The sequence below is a fragment of the Theropithecus gelada genome, chromosome 3, assembly GCF_003255815.1.
Source record: "Theropithecus gelada isolate Dixy chromosome 3, Tgel_1.0, whole genome shotgun sequence".
Lineage (NCBI taxonomy): Eukaryota > Metazoa > Chordata > Mammalia > Primates > Cercopithecidae > Theropithecus > Theropithecus gelada.
Genome location: NC_037670.1, coordinates 38,443,970 through 38,466,339, shown reverse-complemented (window position 1 = coordinate 38,466,339; position 22,370 = coordinate 38,443,970).

The following is a 22,370-nucleotide window of genomic DNA, read 5'->3' as shown; positions in this document are numbered from 1 at the left end:
TGAAAACCAAATACATTAAACCCTTACAATTTTAAAATATCACATTTAAATATGACTTTCTTTTTAATTTGAATTAACTATGGAAGGAATATTAGAAGAATGATCAAGAAATATTTTCTGGGCTTTCCAAAAAATGACAAACGACATATTTGGCAGAATGTCAAGTGTCTAATAAATATTACCATGTCTTGACAAAAAAGTAAAGAAAATTAGTAAAACAACTAATGAACTCTGAAAAAAAAAAAATCACCAAACACAGCATTGCCATGAAAGAATGTTTCAAGATAATTTAATCACTTGGTATATTGGATTCAGTCGGATAGGATCACAAGGTGAAGATTGCAACACCTAGGCAGTCAGATTTTACGGGTTAATTTGACAGGGAGAATATCTCTTAAAGATAAACAACCAACCCTGTGTTGTTGGGTGCACCATATTAATAAAGAATGAGCCTTGAAGCCATTTGCCCTTACAAGATTCATGTGACCAGCAATTGTCAGAATTTCATAGATTATAGAAATCTCCCTTCCCAATGACCTTGATATCAGTGGAGATCATAGTGATGGTGACTCACATTTTGTTTTGTTTTGTCATTCAATAATTGTGAACCAAGATTTTCAGTGTTCTATGCTCAGAAAGCCTGGACCAGGCAGAAATATGATACTATTCATGAAGAATAGTTTTCAAAAGGTAGCATGAAACCAGCACCAATTGCATTTGTTGGAAGTTTCTTAGATGTTTTATTCTATGTGAAAACACAAACACACACCTTACAGAGAAGAATGTTTAAAGTCCTATCTGGTTTCAATCACGCTCTGCTCCATCCATACTTCTAAATAACAACCTTCCTCCTTGCTATCCACAAAAGAAATTTGTATGTATACCCAAATTCAGTATGTACTTATTTTTGTTCCTTATCAGTCTTTGAGCCCTATGCAGTATTAAACACACTTGACCATCCAACCTAAAACCACGATACTCTCTGCACTTAACCTACAAGAAATTGCACTCTCTTGGTTTTACTCATACAGATGGAATTGGACTATTTCAGTGTATGTTACTGATTTGTTCTTCCATACCTGGCATCTCAAATTGAAAGCTCCTGTGTGTTCCTGGGATGTACTTTACTTCAAGGTCCAAACAGTTTCCCGAGGAGATTTCCTCCTTGCCAGTGACTAGATCCTTCTAAGAATAGATGTTCTGCTAATGTATTTCTTCTGAGTGTTATACATAACTCAATCTATACCAATTATCTATCTATCTATCTATCTATCTATCTATCTATCTATCTATTCATCTAATTTGTCAAGGTTTTCCAGAGACAGAACAAATTAGATATAGACATATTTATAAATACACAGAAGATTTTATTTTATTTTATTTTATTTTTTTTTTTTTGAGATGCAGTCTGGCTCTGTCTCCCAGGCTGGAGTGCGGTGGCGCGATCTCGGCTCACTGCAACCTCTACCTCCCGTGTTCAAGCCATTCTCCTGCCTCAGCCTCCCGAGTAGCTGGGACTACAGGCGCCGCCACCACGCCCGGCTAATTTTTTGTATTTTTAGTAGAGACGGGGTTTCACCGTGTTTGCCAGGATGGTCTCCATCTCCTGACCTCGTGACCCTCCCACCTCTGTCTCCCAAAATGCTGGGATTACTGGCGTGAGCCATCGCGTCCGGCCAGGAGATTTATTATGGAAATTATATTAGATGGTTATGGAGGCTACAAAGTCCCACAATTGGTTATCTGCAAGCTGGAGAACCAGAGAAGTTGGTGTGGCTCAGTCCAAGCCTGAAGTTCTCAGAACCATGAAAGACAATGGAGTAGCTCTTATTTTGAGGCCAGAAGCCTGAGAAACTGGGGGATGAAGGGTTGCTGGTCCATGTCCCAGAGTCCAAAGTTCAGAGAACCTGGAGATCGGACGTCCAAAGTCGGGAGAAGAAAGGTGTCCCAGCTCCAGAAGAGAGAGAGAATTTGCCTTTTCTCTGCCTTTTTGTTATTTCTGGGCCTTCAGTTGATTGACTGGTGCTCACTCACATCGCCTGAAGGCCAATCTTGCTTATTCAGCACACTGATTCAAATTCCAGTCTCCCCTGGTAACACCTTCATGTACAGACTTGGAAAAAAATGCTTTATCAACTCTGGGTATCCCTCAATCCAGCCAAGTTGACAGTTCTAATTAACCATTTTGCTATCTATCTACAAACTGAAAGTCAAATACTGAGTTCTTCATCTTTCTCCGTGTTCTCACTCAGTCTTTCCAATCTCATTATATGATACCACTATTTATTTGGGTGCTCTAAACAAAAATCAGAACATTATGTTTCGTTCCTCCTTCTTTCTTAATCCTCACATCCAAACTATCACTAAATGTTGTTTCCAATGTTACCTCCTCCCTATCTTTATTTCCAAAATCATCATAGTATCATCACTTACCTGAAATACTGGAATAGCTTCCTAAATATTTTACCTGCTGTATTAGTCTGTTCTCACATTGCTAATTAAGACATACCTGACAGTGGGTAATTTATAAAGGAAAGAAGTTTAATGGACTCACAGTTCCACATGTCTGGGGAGGCCTCACAATGATGGTAGAAGGCAAAGGAGGAGCAAAGGGACGTCTTACACGGCGGCAGGCATTGAGGACATGTGCAGGGGAAGTGCCCTTTATGGAACCATCAGTTCTCCCGAGACTTATGCACTATCAGGAGAACAGCACAGAGACAAAACCATCCCCATGATTGAGTTACTTCCCACCAGGTCCCTCCCAAAACACGTGGGGATTATGAGAGCTACAATTCAAGATGAGATTTGGGTGGGGACACAACTAAACCACATCATTTGCTACCAGCTTGCTGCAAGGATGTTACTTTCTCTTTCATCTAAAATACTTTAATCACACTAGACTTCAAGTTCCTTTAATGAAATAACAATTCCTCTTTGAAGACATTTACACATTATTTATTCAATGAGAAAACTCTCCATGGCATACTTTGCCCATCTAACTGATGCTCATTTTTAAAGCATCAACTTAATCAGTTATTCCTTAGCAGAAACTGAAGTGTCTCCAGTGAGATACTCTTCTCAGCAACAGTTCACCTATATTGTCCACTGCCTCAGAGCTGTGGTTTGATAGTTGATTTTGCTAACTGAATGTAATAGAAGTGACACTGCATGGCCCTTGAGGTGAGATAATAAGAAGTCTTACAGATTCCTACCTGGTCTTTTAATGTGCTCTATGGATCCACTTACTAAAATCTAAAGGAGCATATAAACCTCAGGAAGAAGCTCACATGAAGAGGAAAAAAATATTCTGATCAAAAGCCTCGTTGAGTTTACAATTAAAAAACAGCCTTACCCGTTAGGGATGTGAGGGAACAATATTGGAAAACACTCCAATCCCAGCTGGGATCTTCCTGCTGACATTATATTGAGAAGCAATAAGTTTATTTCTAACAAGCAGTACCCAATCTGAGAATCATAAGCACAAGAAATGATTGTTATTTTAAGCATTGGAGTCATTGGAGTATTTGTTTTAGAAAATTGTTTAAACAATAGTTAAAAAACAAAAAAATTAAAAAAACAAGAATAATCTCAAATACACTTTTTTTTTTTTTTTTTGAGACAGGGTCTTGCTCTGTCACCCAGGCTGGAGTGCAATGGTGCAATCTTGGCTCACTGCAGCCTCGACCACCTGGGCTCCAGCAATTCTTCCTCAGCTTCCAGAGAGCTAGGACTGCAAGCGTGAACCACAATACCTACATTTTTCTAAAAATATAGAGACAGAGTCTCACTTTGTTGCCCATGCTGGTCTCAAATTTTGGGGCTCAAGCAGTTGTCCCACCTCAACCTCCCATGCTGGGATCCCATCGTGTGCACCACGATGCCCAATTCTAGCATACTTATTTCATAGCAACATATACTTATCTGTCATAGAACTTTTTAAAGATTAAAATGTGTACTTTTATCTGAACATGATTAGGACATGGATATTTTTTGGAGAGGAAGGAATTATTCAGCTTACCACAATAGGGTCTGTATTTCATTGGAAAAGTAATTAAGAAATTCTTTAAAATTCTGGCTGGACATGGTGGCTCATGCCTGTAATCCCAGCAGCTTGGGAGGCCGAGGTGGGCGGATCACCTGTGGTCAGGAGTTTGAGACCAGCCTGGTCAACATGGTGGAAACTCTCTCTAGTAAAAATTAAAAAAACACTAGCCAAGCGTAGTGGCAGGCACCTGTAGTGCCAGCTACTTGGGAGTCTGAGGCAAAAGAATCGCTTGAACCTGGAAGGGGGATGTTGCAGTGAGCCAAGATCACTCCACTGAACTACAGCCTGGACGACAGAGAAACACTCCATAAAAAATATACATATATATTCTTTAAAATTCTATCTATTACCAAGAAGTCTCGCTGTACCTGCAACACTCAGTACTCAGGAAATATCAAGGGATGGATAGCACATTTGAAATGATACTTGCAAACCTATTTGAGAAACACTGGTTTTCAAGGTCAAAGGCTTTGCTTTGAGTTCTCATGGCCATTATGTCCACTCCAACAGAAACAAACATTCCCATAGGATCGCATTACTAAGTATACTCTGCATCTGGACTTCTCACTCCCTAACCTTGATTCTGCTCTTTAAATAGTCTGATAAAGCCAAATAATATAGAAATGTGTTGCTCTATGCCTACGTTTATCGACAATAGGTTCTGTGGCCTTTTTCAAATATAAAACTAAAAACACTCTGCATGATTTTCAGCCCAGAGATCCAGTTTACTAGAAACAACAGCCTGTAAGGATGCTCTTGAGGCTCATTGGAGGGACCTTACTGTTAACCACAAACACTCAGAAAACGCCACTAAATTTATGTTTCCCAATTAAAACTTCACCTATTTACCTCCAAGATTTCCCTGCTGATGGTAGATCTAAAATGCAGATTTCTTCAGGTATTCCCAGAAGTACAAGTCATACTAGGGAAAAACCTCTTCCAAGTAACTCAGAAAGTAGGAGATTATTAGAAATGAACATTTTCTGCCCAAGATCTTCAGATAGAGACAGAAATGCGGGTATTTACTGATAATTAGATTCTCCTTTGTTTCTTTATCCTCTTTTCTATGTTCATTTTTCCATCTTTCTATTCATTTAATGTTTTTGAGGGTTACATTGATACTCTTAAGAGCTTTACCCTTAAACTTGTTACTTTGTATATCAGGGGGATATGCTGTATTAAATAGACCTACTAATATCAAAGCTGTTTTTCTGACAGACTTTTTATCGGGATCGAATATGTTCTCTTTGATGATTTCAGGTTGGAAAGAATCTTGGCTTGAAGACATTATTCAAAACTTTCTAATAATTCTAATTTTCATTCTTGTTGTATTCATAGGGCTTTTTAAAGTTCACTTTCTCCAGCATCTTAAAGTATTCCATATAACAACTCTTTTGATAACTTATGGAAATTCAACTACAATGAGTACAAGTCATGAGAAGTGTGATGGCAGCTCTCACCAATAAATCTGAAAGTTCAATTGACCCTAGTGGTACAGATTTGAAGGAATTAACAATATTTGTCAAATGATAAGACTCAATCCCTTCTCTGATCAAAAGGAGTTATTGTAGGAAACTCTGGAAGACTGAAAAATTACCACTTGGCCACCTACCTGCTTCCTCTTGACTTTGGTCCACACAGCTCATCCTCCCACTCTGATATTTGCATAATCTTAACCTCTAACCCAATCTTCTTGCTAAAACTATATTACCCAAACAAACAGCGGTTAAAGCCCAAAATAATTCTTTCTTCTGAGACCCATATTTTACCAAATATTCCCCCAAAGTAGTTTAACATCTGCTGAAACCATTGGCAAGGCCCCAAGAACATTTTAACCACCCTCTCCCAAGTTAGTACACACCTTTGAGGTATTTTGCAAGCTGCATTATTCTGAAAAAAGGGCTTACAGTTAATGACTTGTCAGTTTCTTTTTTTCCATGAATCTCAACTTTTACAGCCTTAAAGAGCACACACGACACACAACTAAACGAGGACATTATCTTTTATTGTGTGTCTAGACTGAAAATAATTTTTAATTAAACTGTTTCAGATGTTTGAGGATGAGTAATAGAAAATTTGTATGTTTAACTTGAATAACTAAATATATGTAAGAAATTCACATTTCTTTCCATTAATATAAATCAGGAGCAATTTAGGGCAAGCACAAAACTAACCACAAATTTAGTAATAAGAAAAGTTCACTTTTTTTAACTGAGCTTTTGCTGTGAGTTGGGTCCTATGCTATCTGAACATACAATTTCTCATTTAATTACCTTAATGCAAAGTATCACAGGGTCATTTTTCCCCAAAGTGATAAAAATGCCATGATGACAATTTACACTAAGCATGTTTGCAAACATTTGCTTGGCATTTTAGCCAACATGGCATTTGTATAGTGTCATTGTATTGATTTGTATCAATATGTGCTGAGAGATCTGGCAAGATGGCCGAATAGGAACAGCTCCAGTCCACAGCTCCCAGCCAGGCCAACGCAGAAGGCTGGTGATCTCTGCATTTGGCACTGAGGTACCCAATTCATCTCACTGGGACTGGCTAGAGAGTGGGTGCAGCCCATGGCAGGCAAGCATATGCAGGGTGTGGTGTCACCTCATCCAGGATGTGTAAGGGATTGGGAAACTCCCTCCCCAAGCCAGGGGAAGCCATGAGGGAATGTGCCTTGAGAGACAGTGCTATCTGGCCCAGATACTACACTTTTCCAATGGTTTCTGCAACCCACAGACCAGGAGATTCCCTTGGGTGCCTACACCACCAGAGCCCTGGGCTTCAGGCGCAAAACTGGGTGGCCATATGGACAGACACTGTGCTAGCTGCAGGAGTTTTTATTTTTTATTTTTTGTATCTCAGTGGCACCTGGAATGCCAATGATACAGAACCATTCACCCCCTGGAAAACCTAGAAGAAATGGACAAATTCCTGGACACATACACCCTCCCAAGACTAAACCAGGAAGAAGTCAAATCCCTGAATAGACCAGTAACAAGTTCTGAAATTGAGGCAGAAATTAATAGCCTACCAATGAAAAAAAGGACCAGACGGATTCACAGCTGAATTCTCCCAGAGGTACAAAGAGGAGCCTGTATCATTCCTTTTGAAATTTTTCAAACAATAGAAAAAGAGGGACTCCTTCCTAACTCATTTTATGAGGCCAGCACAATCCTGAGACCACAACCTGACAGAGACACACACGAAAAAAGAAAATTTTAGGCCAATATCCATGATGAACATTGATGTGAAAATCCTCGATAAAATATTGGCAAAACAAATCCAGTAGCACAAAGCTTATCCACCACAATCAAGTTGGTTTCATACCTGTGATGCAAGGCTGGTTCGACATATGAAAATCAATAAACATAATCCATCACATAAACAGAATCAATGACAAAAACAACATGATTATCACAATAGATGCAGAAAAGGCCTTCGATAAAATTCAACACTCCTTCATGCTAAACAAACTCAGTAAACTAGGTATTGAAGGGATGTATCTCAAAATAATAAGACCTATTTATGACAGACACACAGCCAATATCATACTGAATGCACAAAAGCTAGAAGCATTTCTTTTGAAAACTGGCACCAGACAAGTATGGCTTCTCTCACTACTCCTATTCAACACTGTATTGGAAATTCTGGCCAGGGCAATCAGGAAAGAGAAAGAAATAAAGGATATTCAAATAGGAAAAGAGGAAGTCAAATTGTATCTGTTTGCAGATGACATGATTGTATATTTAGAAAACAACATCATCTGAAAACCCCTTAAGCTGATAAGCATCTTAAGCAAAGTTTCCGGATACAAAATCAATGTGCAAAAATCACAAGCATTCTTATACACCAATAATAGATAAACAGAGAGCCAAGTTATGAGTGAACTCTCATTCACAATTGCTACAAAGAGAATAAAATATCTAGGAATACAACTTACAAGGAATGTGAAGGACCTCTTCAAGGAGAGCTACAAACCACTGCTCAAGGAAATAAAAGAGGACACAAACAAATGGAAAAACATTCCATGCTCGTGGATAGGAAGAATCAATATTGTGAAAATGGCCGTACTGTCCAAAGTAATTTATAGATTCAATGCTATTCACCTGAAGCTACTATTGACTTTCTTCACAGAATTAGAAAAAAACTACTTTAAATTTTATACGGAACCAAAAAAGAGCCTGTATAGCCAAGACAATCCTAAGCAAAATAACAAAGTTGGAGGCATTATGCTACCTGACTTTAAACTATACTACAAGTCTACATTAACCAAAATTGCATGGTCCTGGTACCAAAACAGATATATAGACCAATGGAACAGAACAGATGCCTCAGATATAGCACCACACATATATAACCATCTGATATTTGACAAACCTGACACAAACGAACAATTGGGAAAGGATTCCCTATTTAATAAATGGTGTTGGGGAAACTGGCTAGCCATATGCAAAAAATTAAAGCTGGACCCCTTCCTTACACCTTATACAAAAATTAACTCAAGATGGATTAAAGACTTAAATGTAAGACCTAAAACCATAAAAACCCTAGAAGAAAACCTAGGCAATACCATTCAGGACATAGGCATGGGCAAAGACTTCATGTCTAAAACACAAGAAGCAATGACAACTGAAGCCAAAATTGAGAAATGAGATCTAATGAAACTAAAGAGTTTCTGCACAGCAAAATAAACTAGCATCAGAGTGAACAGGCAACCTAGAGAACGGGAAAAAATGTTTGCAATCTACCCAACTGACAAAGGGCTAATATCCAGAATCTACAAGGAACTTAAACAAATTTACAAGAATAAAACAACCCCATCAAAAAGTGGGCAAAGGATATAAACAGACACTTCTGAAAAGAAGACATTCATACAGCCAACAGACATAAGAAAAAACGCTCATCATCACTGGTCATTAGAGAAATGCAAATCAAAACCATGATGAGATGCCATCTCATGCCAGTTAGAATGGCGATCAATAAAAAGTCAGAAAACAACCAGATGCTGGAGAGGATGTGGAGAAACAGGAATGCTTTTATACTTTTGCTGGGAGTGTAAATTAGTTCAACCATTGTGAAAGACAGTGTGGCAAGCCCTCAAGGATCTGGAACCAGAAATACCATTTAACCTATACCCAAAGATTATAAATCATTCTACTATAAAGACACACTCACACATATGTTTATTGCAGCATTATTTACAATAGCAAAGACTTGGAACCAACCCAAATGCCCATCAATAATAGACTGGATAAAGAAAATGTGGCACATATACAGCATGGAATACTATACAGCCATAAAAAAGGATGAGTTCATGTCCTTTGCAGGGACATGGATGAAGCTGGAAACCATCATTCTCAGCAAATTAACACAGGAACAGAAAACCAAATACTGCAAATTCTCCCTCATAAGTGGGAGTTGAACAATGAGAACACATGGACACAGGGAGGGGAACATCACACACTGGGGCCTGTTGAGGGGTGGGGGCTAACGGGAGGGAGAGCATTAGGACAAATACCTAACATAGATAACAGGTTGATGGGTGCAACAAACCACCATGGCACATGTATACCTATGTTACAAACCTGCGCGTTCTGCTCATGTATCCCAGAATTTAAAGTATATTAAAAAATATGTCAAGTGCTTATTATCAGAATGTTAACAGAAAATATAGACAGAAAAAATAACTTTGTGTATATACTCTGTCATAAACAGTGCAGTCACCAAATTTTAGTCATACTGTGCTCTTAAATCATATCTGATGTTTCTAAATGTTTGGAGTATTGTGCTTCTTATAAACAAATATCCACATACAAATGTTGAGATAGCCTGCAGCCTTTAAGTTGCAAAAAGGTGCTCTAAGTGGAAATTGTGTATAATTTTAAGATAACTAAGCAGTATACCTAGACAATAAAACAAGACAATTTCAGTAGCATAAGTCTTAGTGGCAGGTATTATAAATTACTTAAAAATTATATTCACTTTTAAAGAAACACTGATGAATTCATTAATAAGGGAAAGATTTTACACGTTTTTTAAAACATACTATTAAACAGACACTATTGTAATGCTATAATGATATGCTATAATGATATCCTAGTAGGCGGCACATATTACACACCATTTACCGTGACAAGGAGCATGAGAGCCTTTGTATAACTGGCTACGGGAGGATAAAGTGGTAAATCGTAGCAACACTGAAGCATGAATGTAGCCTAATTAACAAAACTGAAGCTTCTACACTCATGCTGTCCTTACACGTGTCTTCATTCACTTGCACGGTCTATGCCTTTGTGTTCAGTAGAATGTTGCTTCTCATTGGCATGCTGCAGTGTTTCTCGTCTACCTACTACATCTTGCGTGATATCTCAAGGTGCTGTGCATGCAATTATCTTTTGCTCAGTAGTATTCTAATTAAAATCTACCATTTAACTGAGCTTCTTCTATTAAAAGCATGTAGAGATCTCCCAGGTCTGGAATCACATTTAAAAACATATTTCTTAATTTCTTATAGTTATGCGTGTAATTCCATTTATTTCAGCAAAATCCTAGCTAAATTCTTTTCTACAATTTTTAATACCCAAGGATATTAACTTACATTGGAAAGTAATACAGAAGAAAACAAATGAGGCTTACCTTTCTCGATGACAGGCAAAAGTACTCATCTCTGAATACTCTGGTTAGCCTCTCCGTCTTCAAAATATACATCAACCTTTCTCTTCTCTCTCCATTCAATAGAATGAAAAACTGTTTAGTTTTATATAGTTGCACTGTTGTAAGTCATACAAATAATATTATCTATATGAAATAGTGAAAGATCAGTTGATAGAACATCTTAAGTCTTGTTGTTTAATGACTGAAACCCGTTTAAATCTTCTGTGGCATAATTTGCTCTTTGAATCATGAGAGAGTGATTGATTACTTTTGGAATGTTACTGATTTTGAAGTTTATTTGATTCAATTTATCTTCATCTCTTATCAAGGAATAAATCTGAAGCACAATATATTTATGTGTTTGAATACCATAAAGCCAAAATAAAGTCTCATTAACCAATTCTTTCAGTGGCGTTGTCACTGATTTTTATTTATGAGCTTCAGTAAAGGAGCCTAAAAACAATGCCAGGTCTCTAGATATGTGGCATGATCTAATAAAGTCACGTGAGTTATTCTTATTCCACAATATCTTATCTACAACATGTAACGATGAACAAAATTCAATATATTGAACACACCTATGTATAAATAAAATTCACTACATATGTACAGGATATATTCAAGCATAAACAGATGCACTGAGTTATTATTGATGACAGTAAAATGAACACATTTAAATTGTTCAGTGTAATAATTCTGATATCTGTATACACTAATGGCACTATGATTATAATCAAAACAATAAGTATACCTTAACTTCAAAAGCTTTCTGTGATCCTTAAAGTCCTCTCTGTTGTTTATTTTTCAAGGTAGTGGTTCAATGCAATTTTAAAAATAAAAAAATTATGAAATACAGAAGAATAATTGAAATATATTTTCACCAGAGCCCATAACTGATCACTATATCTTTCCTCCACCACCCATTACAGCACCTCAGGCGATGAGGTTGCTTGGTTGATGGGGTAATCAAGAAGAGCTTCACCCTGAGGGAGATGAGGCACTAATTTTCTTGCCCTATTGAGGTTTTCATTATTGCAATTGCTAATTTATTGTTATAACTTGGCAGAGAATCAACAATAAAATCCTGGTGCTCTAGACATATTTCATTTTGTAGCAGGAAGTGTAACTCCTCTGATTAACTTTTTTTTTTTTTTTTGCTTTTGCCTGTTATTCTGTGGTCATGAGAATTCCAAAGTTGACCATGAGGCAGTCTTAGCTTCTCATTTCATGGAAACCCTACTTTCACATGGTAAAACCATCCCTGCCTAGGAATAAGAGCTCTAGTGGAAATTGACTCACATAATTATGGAAGCTGTGAAGTTCCATGATACGACATCTGCAAGCTAGAGTATCAGGAAAGCTGGTGGTATAATTGAGTCTGGTTCTGAATACCTGAGAACCAGGGAAACCAACAAAGAAAAATCACAATCTGAGGCCAAAGGCCTGAAAAATAGGGAAGTGAGGAGTGTCACTGGTGTAAGTCCTAAAGTACTAAAGCCCAAGTACCAGGGGTGCTGATGTCCAAGGGCAGGAGAAGATGGATGCTCCAGCTCAAGGAGACAGAGAGATTAAGAACTTGCCTTCCTCCACTTCTTTGGTTCTACTTGAACCCTTCATAAATTGGATGATGTCTGAGTTAATTGGTGAGGGCAGATCTTTCTTACTCAGTGTATTGATTCAAAAGCTAATCTCTTCTGGAAGCACTCTCACAGACACATGCAGAAATAGTATTTTATTAGCTGTCTGGGCATCCCTCAACCCAATCAAGTTGACACATAAAATTATCAAAGAGAAGGAGAAGAAAGCTTGAGAGACACGGGAAGATTATGGTAAGAAGGACAAATGCCAATGCTCAGCAGTGAGTTATTGATTACAGCTTCGTGGCTGCTGCAGAAAAGTTGTATTGGAAATGGCTCCAAGTACATGGTGCCCTACTTACCCTATTATCTTCCAGATACTTTTTCAAGTAAGAAGATATGAGCAGAACCCTTTACAATTTTGCTCTTCTTTCTTTCTTTCAAAAGCATTTAACCCTGTGATTCTGTGTTTTCTCTTTGACTTAATTCAAATTATAACTGCTAGATATTTTCAGTATTAAGAATGTGAGTTTAAAATACTTCCCTAATTTTCATAAAGGTATTGTTTCTCATTTGATCCATTATTTTCATTGTTTAAGTTAATTTAAGTATAAAATAAGGGTGTGATTCTAGTTAAATAATTTGGTGGAATCCAACACTCAATCATAGTATACACAAACTAGTTAAATAAGAAGGATGACCTATGAATGACTAAGGCAATGAAAGTTGATTTACAGATAATTGTTATTAACAAAATATTCAATAATTTTAATTTTGTGAAGAAGTAATATTTATAAGTTATATAAATTTCATTCTACATAGGCATCAAATCTTAATTTACTTTTTAAAAGTCTGGACTAATTAAATTTTGTGTTTTGTAATGAATTAGACATCTTAAAATATTTTTAATTGAAAGAGCTACATAGAAGTGTAATAATTAAATGCAGAAGTAACTATTAACTATTTTATGATATAATCCTGCAAGAATTTCCTGTTTCTTGAGAAATTATTGCAGCTAAAACTAAAAAGTTGAATTAAATTTTTTTTAAGTTAAGGATAATTACTATAATCAAGATTTCCATATACTCAATTTTATACAATATAGTTTTTTTTCTTACTTGTTAGTAGAAATACATTTCACTTTAACCATCCCAGGAATCCAATTTGGTTTCTTTTTATTAGAATTTCTTATTTTCTTTTTTAGCAATGAACACACTAGGGTTATGCATTTGCCTTGATTAGAGCATTTTAAATATGTAAATGCTGAGTAAAAACAAGCAAGATGTTAAAGCAAGATGCTTACAACAAATTTCAATAACCCCAAAGTATCTCAGATATACAATAGACTATATTATAATCTTGAGTATACTATTAGGAGAGAAATTATGCTTCATTTCCCTAATTAATTGCATTACATTGATATAAAATGCCAAACACTAAATAGTAAATATTAAGACAGCATTTGTAAGTAGTTTAAAGTAATTTAAACTTAATTAAATGGGAATGACACTCAATGAACACAATTATTCTGTTCATTGTGACATTTAAATGGTAACATTCACTATAAAAGTAATAAGTTAGATGAATATTTTCCAACTAAATTATGTTTTTAAATTTTAAATAGGCCTATAAGCATTCAAAATGAAGGTTATATTTGTAATTTTCCATTTCAATGTATTTGTTTTATTTTTTCCTCATTTTTGAAAATGAGTGGTATGTTCTCACATTTGTTACAACAATCTGAAAATAAATACTTTTAAATTATTTGAATAGATATAAATTTTATCTTTGCACTTGCTGAACGCATTGTATCATTCAATTTAACTCTCTAAATCTTATAACAAAGATATGTAAAGTAAGGACACTCAACAGATTTCCTAAATGCAAATTACAAATGTTGTAATTCATGTTAATTCACAAATATTAATTCATGTTAAATTAAAAATTCAGAAATTATAAAATTATTTTATCCTACAAAAAAAATTCTACATAACAAAATAATAACCTGCATTGAGTTATTGTTTTTACTCCTAATATTCCTTCTAAATAAGCCGAACCCAAGCATAGTAAGGGACCCAGAGAAAAACATAAAGGTCGGGTGCAAACAACTAAAGTGAGTCTCCAGGATAAAAATTTCCAGATATTCCCAACACAAAGTGCTTCCCAGGCTGTTATGCCAACTGCTATGTGCTGAATTATTCCCACCTTTCAAATTCATATGTTAGTCCTAACCCTTAGGACCTCGGAATGTGACTGTATTTGGAGATAGGGTCTTTAATTAGGTAACTAAGTTAAAACGAGGTTATTAGTATAAGCCTTAATTCAATAGGACTGGTGTCCTTATAAGAAGAGAAAAATAGGACACAGACTGATACAGAGAGAAGATCATATGAAGAAAAGAAGGAGACAGCCATCTTACAGCCAAGGAGGGAGGTCTCAGTGGAAATCAACCTTGCTGACACCTTGATCTTAGGCTTCTAGCCTACAGAACTGTGAAAAAATAAACTTCTGTTGTTTAAGCTACTTAATCGGTGATACTTTGTTAAGAAAGCCCGAGAAAACTAATACAATAATGCATAAAAAATTAGATAATATAGACAATTGACTACAGTGTTATCTATAAGGAATCCAGCCAAAGTCAGAGGGGTAATACCAGGATACTCCATCCTCAGAAACTACCAGGTAGGATGATTTGAATCCAGCTCTACGTAATTGAAATGTGTTCACTAATGAAATAAATATTATATATTATTTATATACACCTACATTATACACACACACAAGTGCACATGTATGCAAATACATAATTTTATATACGAAAGTAATACATAATACCTATATATTTATATGTGTTTGGTTTATATTTCATAAATACATATTAAAATACAAACTTCCTTTTTTTACCCAATTCCACATTCTCTTTATTTTTTTTCACAGGATCTTGATGATTTCCAATATTTCTCCTGAATTTATTGGCTTTAAATATTCTATCACTATGAACCAACCTTGATACTTTTCTCCCTTCCATTTCAATAATCATCCTTATAAGCAATTCTGCCATCTCAATACTTTTCTGTTTTTTTCTTTTCTTATATCAGCATTTTGAATTATCTAAACATTACTGGTTTTCCACAAACTGTGATGTAAGCTTTCTTCTTTTCTCTCTTTTTACATTTCTTTTAAAAAGGATATCTACTTTAAAATTTTAACAGTATAATTTTCCCTCAGCTCTTCATTTTAATCAAACACTGCAAGATAACACTTCTAAGAGTGAATCCTACATTTTTAAGCAAAACTATTTTTAAAAATATAAAATATCATCCATTTTTATTCAGACTTTAAGTTCACGGCCAATGGAACCATTTTTTTTTTTTTCATATTTGACTACTGTAGATGAATATGTGAGAAAAACCTGAAGCCAGGGTCAAAAACAGTTATCCAATATGGCAGAAGTTTGGAGATAAACTGAAGAACGAAAGCTAAGATTTCCTGAGACAGACAGGACTGTTTATCACTGAAGATGAATACAGTGTTAAAATATCCTAGGAGAAACAGGCATTTGGAAAATATTTTATCTTTAACTGTTCAGTATTTTGATGCATACATAGGACCCAAATACACAGACAAGTAATTAGTCATGAGTTAAACAGGGATCTTTGAAATTCATCATTGTATTGAATAGGTCGAAGACATTTAAAATTGTTTAGAGACACTCAACTACTGCATCCTGTGACACATGAGTTTGTGACTGTTTTTGTGTTCCAAATTGATTTTAATTTCAACTCTTATGTGGAAACTTAGTGCATAAAAACATTAATTCTCTCCATAAGGAATAGTTAGTGAAGAATACTCTTAAAACATCTACTGTTTTCTAAACAATGCCTTAAGCTCAGTATTATAGTCATCAATGGGAGTACTTATATAATTTCAATTTTTTTCTTAAAAATAAGCAGAAATAGTATGATTCCAAAATCAACTTTGTTCTGCCATTAAATGTCTAATTGTTAATTAGTACCATTTAAATGTGACTTGGTGTATGTTCTGTTTGTATCTGCAGTCAAATAATTTAATTATCTTCTAAATACTTGTGGGGTTTTTTTTACTGCAAATTCTAATGCATAAAATGTAATTTTTTAAAATTATACTTTAAGTTCTAGGGTACATGTGCATAATGTGCAGGTTTGTTACATATGTATACTTGTGCCATGTTGCTGTGCTGCACCCATCAACTCGTCAGCACCCATCAACTCGTCATTTACATCAGGTATAACTCCCAATGCAATCCCTCCCCCCTCCCCCCTCCCCGTGATAGGCCCTGGTGTGTGATGTTCCCCTTCCCGAGTCCAGGTGATCTCATTGTTCAGTTCCCACCTATGAGTGAGAACATACGGTGTTTGGTTTTGTGTTCTTGTGATAGTTCGCTGAGAATGATGGTTTCCAGCTGCATCCATGTCCCTACAAAGGACACAAACTCATCCTTTTTTATGGCTGCATAGTATTCCATGGTGTATATGTGCCACATTTTCTTAATCCAGTCTGTCACTGATGGACATTTGGGTTGATTCCAAGTCTTTGCTATTGTGAATAGTGCCGCAATAAACATACGTGTGCATGTGTCTTTATAGCAGCATGATTTATAATCCTTTGGGTATATCCCCAGTAATGGGATGGCTGGGTCATATGGTACTTCTAGTTCTAGATCCTTGAGGAATCGCCATACTGTTTTCCATAACGGTTGAACTAGTTTACAATCCCACCAACAGTGTAAAAGTGTTCCTATTTCTCCACATCCTCTCCAGCACCTGTTGTTTCCTGACTTTTTAATGATTGCCATTCTAACTGGTGTGCGATGGTATCTCATTGTGGTTTTGAATCAAATAAAATGTAATTTTGCTTGAGAAAGTTTGTAATACACTGGAATATATTCATAATTCTAGAAGAACTAAAAGACCTTTTAAAAAACATTCTATTAATACTAATTATAAAATGCTTACCTTTAAAAACATGGAAATTTGAAATTACATTTGCAAAAGTTATTATTGTTAAAGGAAGCAAATTTTTCAGGTAATTTAGTCCCCTTGGCAAGGATCATTATCACATCATTTAAAGTAGAAAAAAATTATCTAAGCATTTTAAAATAAAAACAATTACTTGCTATTCTTACTAAAACATTGTGCTGTCATGATATCATATACCAGTTCCATACTCCAAATATATAAAAATGGTATTTAAGTTTGCTGTGCCTATCATTAAAGCACTTTTGCTTCACTCTATTTCACTTTCTCAGTCTGTAAGAAGCTTTAGTTATGCTCAGCATATGTGTAAATCAAGTTTGGAATAATTATTCATGTCTTTTTTTAATTCTCTACTAAACATTATATATGTTATATTGCTTCATACACACAACACATGTAGCATGGGCAATTTTCTTACTTGTAGCCCTTGTGAAGACTGATGCAAATCAAACTCCCAACCCATACTACGGTTAAATGTTTCCCATTGGAACCAACTGGGAGTAGAGCACAAACAATAATGTCACTGCTTTACATTTGTGTCTCATTTCTCATCTACTTTGTTCTGCCACAAACACATTCCTGTTAAGCCAACCAATCAAGAGCTACAGGAAAAAAAGTATAATTTATTTATTACGGGCACCCACCAAGCATCCTCCTCACCCTTTAAAACAAATAACTTTGAACAAAATATGTATACACTAATGATGCACTGCCTAGACATTAAACATAGTGTCTTATAATTAAATATTCTCCTTTATGTTTTTTATGAAATCTGAGCGAGGACAAATATCTTGGCGAAGGCTACTGATCATAGCATCAATTATGTGCCTTACTGCATGACAAGTTGGTCTGTTATAAAATTATTTCTACTGAAATCAACTGCTTAAATGACCTTACCTCCAAGATAGTTCTGCCATTCATGTAAAACTATTTATATCTAAAAATTCCAATTGGGATCGAAAATAGCAATTTAACTGGATTGTCTCCCTTTCATTCTTTAAAATACTCTAGTGTCATCATGAAAATTACAATTACGTTTAAGCCATTTTTATTATCACTATCTTTTTTAGTAAGTAGTGACAAATCGAAAGCACTCACAGGAAATTGAAATGCTGAAATGAATTGAAAAGAGTAAGCCAAGGCATTTTAAGAAAATGCTAACACAGAGGGAAATAAATCCCTTTTCTAAAAGAAGGATAGTGAATAAATTACATTGCCTTCATATTGGCTTTCAGATTGGCTTTTTAGCCTCCCACATACCCTTTTAGAGAATATAGCATATAAAATTCAGCTGCATTTCTTTTTATCATTTTAATTTGAGCAACAATAACTGCTAGTCATTATTATTTTAATTTTAGTAAAATTAACCATTATGTTTCCTCAAGATAAAGTGGCAGTAAATTACTAGAATAGTCTTCCTTTCATGATGAAATTACTCTATTTAATTGTTTAGGTTTAAAAGTTCATCATCTTTATCAAAGGGTCTCTTGTAGTAAAAGTTAAAGCAGACCTTAATTAATAATTAATCTTTTCTGTGATTATGAAAAAATGCTGTCATTCATATTTAAATTATAGTTACTTAATGAAAACATTAAGATTTTAATTCTGATTCTTTTTGGCTTGAGGTCAGAACAAAATATCTGTGGAGTGGAGAGAATATGACAATTTTCAAGCTATATTTGTGGCATGACCTCTCATTATTCTCAATATAAAATAATCATGCCATTATCTTCTCACTTTATGTAATATTGAAATAACTCATTGATAAACAAATGTAAAATAAACCTTATGACCTCAAATCTCATACTTATTATTTGTGTTAAATTTATCTTATGGTCAAAATTCCCTTAAAACCTCTCCTCTATTGCAAAGGCTTTGAAAGGTGTTGATTTCTCCACACCAACCTATAGGACAAATGATCCAGGTTTGGATTCATTGATGGATAATTAGACCAATCCGAATCCTCACTATTAACAATCTATTCTTATCAGTAAGTTTTATGAGCCTCCGCTTATCATATGGAACTAGCTTTTTGCAGTAGATGAACATGAGAAAAAGGGACAAAGAGAGGCTGTTGGATGTGAGAAAAAAAATGAAGATTAAAAACTCTGATAATATTGCCAAAGCTCTGTATCTAATCATTTCTGAAACTAATTTATATATTTGTTACATTAGAATTGTATTGTGTTATTTATTATTATTTTATATTTATGCCTGAAACGTTTAATAGCCTGATAGCATTTAACATCATCTATATTCGATTTTACTGTTTGCTTTGCAAATGATTTTGCTATGGTTTGAATGTCTTCTCTAAAAGTTGTGTTAAAGCTTGTCATTGTAACAATGTTGAGAAGCATGACCTTTAAGAGGTCATTTAGTCATAAGGCTCTGCCCTCATAAATGGATTAATGCTGTCATGGGGGAGTGGGTTCCTGATGAAAGGCAGGAGGCAGAGGGCTAGGGGAAAAGGCCATCGTTCTCAAGTCCCCTTCAAAATTCATATTAAAACTTAATTGACATCATAACAGTGTTGACAGGTGGTACCTTTAAGAGATGATTAAGTCATGAAGGCTCTGCCCTATAAATGGATTAATGTGATATCACCAAAGTGGATTAGTTATGTCAGGAGTGAGTTACTTTTGAAAGGATGAAGTGCATTTGCTTGCCTTCTGCTATGAGAAGCCACAGCATGAAGGCCCTTTCAAGACTCCAACACCTTGATATTAGACTTTCCATCCTCTAAAACTGTGAGAAATAAATTTATTTTCTTTATAAATCACCCAGTCTATGGTATTCTGTTATGGCAGCAGAAAACAAATTAGAACAGATATAAACAAAACTACAAAAATTTATAATTTTCAATTCAAACAGTGAAATTGTTCATGGATGGTGATACTTGACATAGGCTTTTTCAAGTGACAGACCCTATAAACATGAACATAGTTGATTCAACATAAGAACTAAGATGGACAGCCTTTCTTTATCAAGAGGAATTGTTGAAAATCCTTTTTGTGCTGAAGATAAGCCACTAATTAAACTGCTACTTTCTGGGCTTTGGGAGTCATAGTTCGGTAAACAAGACTTAAGGAACTATGGTAGAGAACTGTGAATGTTGATGTGGGCTGGCTACTTCTTGTGGTCTTCAGTACTATGAAAAAGAAAGAAACCCATAGTCCAACTATGAAAATAGTCAGGTAAACAGTTGAAATTCATTTTAATATGTGTCATAGAGGTACATTTCTGAACATTAATGGTGAGAATTCTGCTTCTCACTGTGTTATTCCTACTCCCTTTTTCATTCGTTTCAACTCTTAATACAACAGGAAGGATAAAATGTGATTATTGTTTCCATGCCCTTAAAATTTAAGACAGAAAGCAACTCTACTCTTATAATATAAAAGAATAGCATTATTAAGTATTTTCCACCTCACAAGATAAATACAATTCAATGACTGTATAACCAGATATCAGAAACACAAAAGTTTAAATAAAAGTTCTTCAGTGGAAAACAAAAATAGTATTACACTGTGTATTTTTAGAATCCAAGAACTGACTTCAGTATTGACATATTTGTGGCTTAATACTTCCTAAATTTTATCTCAGTAACATCTCTCATTGAATTCTGGCAGAATATAACAGTATGAATGGACATCAAGATCATAGGTCCTTTTCGTAATGAAGTGATGAATTGCCTTATTTCTTTTTACTTCCTTCTTCAGTATATCACTTTCAGTAAATGAAGACTGTAATAAATTGACATCGTATTTCCAAACTCTCTTCTTTATACCAAAGGTCATTTTGTTATGAGTTTGCTAGTAATTTCCAATAAGAGGCTATCGTCTAGATAATACTTAAAGTAAAATTTGTCACAGAGCTTTATTGGAGGTTGAATTAATGTTAATTATGCACAAAACACATGGCAGCTTTGAAGTGCACTTTAAAAAAATTAAGAATTGCATTATTTAAGGCATGAGTTTATTGTAATTAAGTATATATTTTAATTTAATATTAAATATTCTGTGCAGCCATAAAAAAGGAACGTGATCATATCCTTTGCAGGGACATGGATGGAGCTGGAAGCCAATATCCTCAGCAAGTTAACATAGGAACAGGAAACCAAACACTGCATGTTCTCACTTGTAAGTGGGAGCTGAAGAATGAGAATACAAGGAGGTGAACTACACACACTGGGACTTGTCAGGGAGGCAGAGGGAGGGAGAACAACAGAATAAAGAGCTAATGCATGCTTAATACTTAAGTGATGGGTTGATAGGTGTGGTAAACCACCACGGCACATGTATAATTATGTAACAAACCTGAACGTCCTGCACATGTATCCTGGAACTTAAAATAGAATTAAATTAAATTTTAAAACAATTCTCAAGTATATAAGGAATATACAGTTTAACTGGATCACACCTGAAGTTTTAAAAAAGTTTGAAACAACAATGAATACTGAATTATCCTTAGAAAATGAGAATAACTATCTAAAATATATAATAAAAAGTTAGCAAACTTGCATAAAATTACAGGTTTGTGGCCGGGCGCGGTGGCTCATGCCTGTAATCCCAGCACTTTGGGAGGCCGAGGTGGACAGATGATGAGGTCAGGAAATCGAGACCATCCTGGCTAACACGGTGAAACCCCGTCTCTACTAAAAATACAAAAAATTAGCCGGGCGTAGTGGTGGGCGCCTGTAGTCCCAGCTACTCAGGAGGCTGAGGCAGGAGAATGGCGTGAACCCGGGAGGCGGAGCTTGCAGTGAGCCGAGATCGAGCCGCTGCACTCCAGCCTGGGAGACAGCGAGACTCCTTTAAAAAAAATAAAAAATAAAAAAATGACAGGTTTGTACATTTAGCAAATCCATTTACACAAGTAGTAGTTGCTGTCTCTCTCCCAGCCACTCCAAACCAGCAAGGCCTTAATACAAGAATGAGAATGAGCCTCTAAAAACAAGCAAGGATTTTAATCTTGACTCCATCACGAAACAGCTGTATGAACATGGGCAAGCTGCTTTACTTCTGCAGCTTTGTCGGAATAATTAGGAAGAATAAATGACATAGATCATATAAA